The sequence below is a fragment of the Chenopodium album genome, chromosome 3 (genome assembly GCF_948465745.1).
Source record: "Chenopodium album chromosome 3, dcCheAlbu1.1, whole genome shotgun sequence".
Classification (NCBI taxonomy): domain Eukaryota; kingdom Viridiplantae; phylum Streptophyta; class Magnoliopsida; order Caryophyllales; family Amaranthaceae; genus Chenopodium; species Chenopodium album.
In genome coordinates this window covers 31,128,216-31,132,847 of record NC_137836.1, presented here as the reverse complement: position 1 = coordinate 31,132,847, position 4,632 = coordinate 31,128,216, and the positions used below count along the sequence as shown (strand labels likewise).

The following is a 4,632-nucleotide window of genomic DNA, read 5'->3' as shown; positions in this document are numbered from 1 at the left end:
CACCAAAGCGTTTGTAACTAGCTTACAAACGCCAGTTACAAATAATAAGTCAAAAAAACTTTGACCAAAAAGTTTGTAACTAGCTTATAAACGTCAGTTACAAATATTACGGTTTTTTTATTTTTTTTTTATTTTTTTTTAAAAAAAAAAGCAACAAATACTAAGTTTCTACTTCCTATTAATTTTGTACTCGTACTTAATTTTCATTTAATTATTTTTTTTACAAGTGTTTAATTTTTATTGAAGGTAGTGTTAAAAACATAAGTACTGGTATGTGTTTTCCCCTTAACTTCAAGTAGTTTGCTCAAAAAAAAAAAAACCTTCAAGTAGTTAGAAAAAAAACTCTTAACTTTTTATTGTCTTTGCACTTTCGCTCAAACTGCTCGCGAGAGGTGAGATTCCTTCTTCCTCCTACGGTTTCTCCTTCACTACTCTTCATTCTCCTTCACTACAACTCACTTCACTGCTCCTCCAACTATGGTTTTTCGAGTTTTGAAAATAAGGTTTTGAGGTATGTAATTTTTCGAATTAGGGATCTTCTACTTTCGAATTAGTGATTTTACATGTAAATTCAAATTGAATATTGTTGTTGTCAAATACTTGATTAATTTTAAATCAAATTGATTTATTAAAAACCAAGAAAATTAGGTTTTGATAAATAATTTCGATTTATTAAAAACCAAGAAAATTAGGTTTTGATATATAATTTCGATTTAATATAATCGGAGATGTGTTTGTTAGGTGAATTGTCGACCTTGTAAAGTGTTGTAATTGTTAAAGTTTTCTCTTCCAACTTTCCCTTATTTTTAGGTTGCATTCAATGAAGTTTCCTGTTGCTAAGTTTTATTAGATGTACCAATTTGTTTGTTCATTCTCAACTAACTTCTCTGGGCAGGATGTATCACTAATTAGACCAACTTGTTTTATTAAGCTCAACATTAGCATGATTTTGGTGGTTTTGCTTCTTTAATTTTTTTTTTTGTTTAGCAATTTTTGTAATGTTTAATATCACCTCAATTATTAAATATTGTGGAGTATGTTTTCTGTTTTTAACACGTGTGTATTTTTGGAGCTAGTGTTGATGTATTAAGAATAGGTTGGGTAGAGTTGCATTTTTTTTTCTTTTGTATATTTTCATGTTGTTCCTAACTGGAGAATGTTAGAAGCAGTTTGAGTGCATGGCAAGCCGCTAGGGGATCTCAAAATATGTTGTGCCCGTCCTAGATCTTTTGAAAGCACTTTGATTTAGGTGGTGGTGTGTACAATTTCTTTCCCCCCTCTCTTATTTTGAGGGGATTAATTCTTATTATAGACCTCACTTAGATGTGTTATTTTACAACAACAACAATACTTTCAATAATATTTTACATAAACTTATTTGAAGTTTGCCTGGAGTATAGTAATGATCATAATCAACTCTCAACTCCCAAAATAGAAGCCCCTGTACTGTAAATAATACCTCATCTCTGATAACTGATTAGATGGTGTCCCTTATTATTCAATTCTCAGCATTTGCACCTTCCGTAAAAGCAATATATGTCAAATAATCAATACTAGCATAATTGATTAAGTAAAGCCCAAAAAGGTTAATAAAGAGGAGAGGGAATGAGAGCTGAAATACAGAACTGAAATCAGAGCTAAATTTCAGAACTGATTTCAAAGCTGAATTTCTGAACTGAATTCAAAACTGAAATTATAGCTGAATTTCAGAACTAATTTCAGAGCTGAATTTCAAAATTGAATTCAAAGATGAATTTCAGAACTGAATTCAGAGCTGAATTTCAGAGCTGACACTAATACCTTGCTATTGTTGAATTTGTTACACCTGCTGCTACCTATAAGTAGTAAGACTTGTAACAAACTAACAACCATCACTAGATCACTATCCTTGGCAAGATGTGCCTATAGTTCGTATCCGAGTACCGGTTAGCACGGTTTATTTAGCATCAAAGCTACTATTAGTGCTTACTGCTAACAATTTAAGTATTAATTTGTGTATTATGGTGATAAATCTTGTCCTCGTTTATTAAAAGTAAACCTTCATTTGACTGAGATTGAACTCTTAATTATTATCACATGAGATGAATGCAGAATTGATAATCAAAACTTAATTCAAAGCCGAATTTCAGATTTGAATGCAGAATTGATAATCATAACTGAATTCCAAGTCGAAAATCAGACCTGAATTTAGAACTTAAAATCAAAACTGAATTCAGAGCCGACTTTCACAACTGAAAATCAGACCTGAATTCAGAGCTGAAAATCAGACCTGAATTCAGAACTGAAAATCAGAATTGAATTCAGAGGTGAAAATCAAACTGAATTCAGAGGTAAAAATCAGACTTGAATTCAAAACTGAAAATCAGAATGGAATTCAGAACTGAAAATCAGACCTGAATTCAGAGCTGAAAATCAGACCTGAATTCGGAACTGAAAATCAGACCTGAATTCAAAACTGAAAATCAGAATGGAATTCAGAGCTAACTGTCAGAACTGAAAATCAGAACTGACTGAATTCAGAACTGAGTTAGGATAGATAATTTGTTCAGCGTTGTTTAGTCTTCTTAATTTTAAGTTTGTGGAGTTGGTTGGTATTGTTTGTAGAATTTGTTGTTGGAGTGGTAATATACAAGTAGATAAATTAAACAATTTGCAATTAGTTTATTATCATACAAAAAGTCAAAGAACATTTGTTTTAGAATTCTCTCATAAATGGAATTGTTGTGTATTTGTGTGGTAAAGTCTCAATCACATATCAGAAGATCTCTTGGGCCAGAAAATTCTTATTCTTTTATTGTCTGATGAAATTATCTAGTTAGTGTAGAAATTTTTAAGATTTTATGCATACAATAGGTAATTGAAGTACAAGCTGATTTTGGAGGTGTTTAGAAATATTTAAGATGTTACAGGCTGATGTTTTGATTGAGTTTTTCTCTGGATGGCAGCACTTCTAGTTTTTTTCATATGAAAACATGAATTTTAGATGTTGGTTTATTAAGTACTCAATATTCTTGAGTTAAGAATTAAGGTAGGATATTGAGGGCTCAATCTATTAACCTTAGTCAGCATTGCAGCAAATATGACCAGATATACGGTGCTTGATTAACATTGAAGATTGGTTATTTTTCCTTGTAGAATAGTTTGCAAAGGTGTTGTATGTAGTTTATGAACCTTGCTTGTCTGAAGGCTTGATCTAGGTCCTGGAAAGTAGCTTGAGTTTTGCTATACTATTATGAGTTTTGCTGTTTAACATCTTTCGTTGGCAATCATTATTTCTTGAAAGAAGCTGGATCATGATTGTGGTCATTGGCTAGAAGCGAAGCATTTTATGCATCCATGTTGAATTTATAAGGTTATAGCTGAACCCTTGTTGTGATTTGTGGGAAGACTTTTAGTTTATTGATCTATGATTGGTTTAAGACAGTTGTAGTGGACTTGCAACTTTCCATAAATTGTTTAATTAAGTTTGGCCTAATCCATGATACTTTTTAGGTGCTAGTAGACCTTCAGATTACAGGCCCAGCAAGTTGACAAGTAATTGCTACTTGGATGCCCAAATTTAGTTGAAAAATTCTAAGTAGTAGGTGTTGGACCTAAAAGTCTCATTTACCTTGGGCCTATGCTGATTTTCTTTCACTAGCTGCGTCACTTTGATCATCAAATTCACTCCTTTTCATTTCTGCATGTGACACCTATATAGAATCTTACCTACTTTTGCTCTACGAATCTTACCTCTCAATGCTCAACAATGTGGTGGTACCGAATGTGCTTATTATGTGATGAGATATATGTATGAGATATTATCTTTCCATAGCGATTGTAAGGGTAATTTGAAAGAGGTTAGTGTTGAGATATATTTTGAGTTTTGGTTGATGTTTTATTTTTATAAAGTATAATAAATATACACATATTTTTTTTTCAGGAGTATTTGGCAAGACTTGCAGCCTACAACGATGTAGAATTGGATGAGATTCGAGAACAATGGGTTAAGTTTTTTAGGCTTAATTTTGTTGAAAGACTAGTTATCTTATTAATCGATGTTATGATATCGCATTTAGCTTAATAAAATAATATAACACATTTTTATATATCTACTTTAATTTTATTTAGCCTATTGGTTATTGTTATTACATTTCTAAATTATAAATCAATGCTTTTTTAATTCAAGTTTAATTGTTTTTTTGGAAATTAAAGTATAATTAATTTTTTTGTATTGTATGGTTGTGGATGAATAATTCAAATTGCGTGGAACTATTTAGAGTGTTTGTATTATATGTTGTGGGTGAATTTAAGTTATATGGAAGTATTTGTAGTACGTGTTTTGTTGGTTGAATTGGAACAGGTTATAACCCATTTGACGATGGGTCGTTTGGTAGGATATACTACCATTTTTGTATTCGAATCAAATATTAGAAAAAAATTATTTATTAGTAACTAGTGTTATCTAGTGCTAGTTACTAATAGTATTATTTTTTTTTAAAAAAAAATATATTCGTAACCGGCGTTGATTTGCCGGTTACTAATAATACCCTTATTGTAACCGACGTAACTTAATGCCGGTTACAAATAGTGTGATTCCTTATTTGGAAAATAGACTTTTTGTAACTGGCGTTGGGTTATGCCAGTTACGAA

At 31.2% G+C, this 4,632-nt stretch overlaps 1 long non-coding RNA gene across 1 annotated transcript; it reads left to right on the top strand.

Annotated features, from left to right (window-relative positions):
- The first annotated feature begins 273 nt into the window (after nucleotides 1–273).
- Nucleotides 274–4,167, top strand: LOC145613076 (uncharacterized). The gene is made up of 2 exons (XR_014106859.1): nucleotides 274–511; nucleotides 3,923–4,167. It is a non-coding gene; the product is annotated as an uncharacterized LOC145613076 (long non-coding RNA).
- The last annotated feature ends 465 nt before the right edge of the window (nucleotides 4,168–4,632 follow it).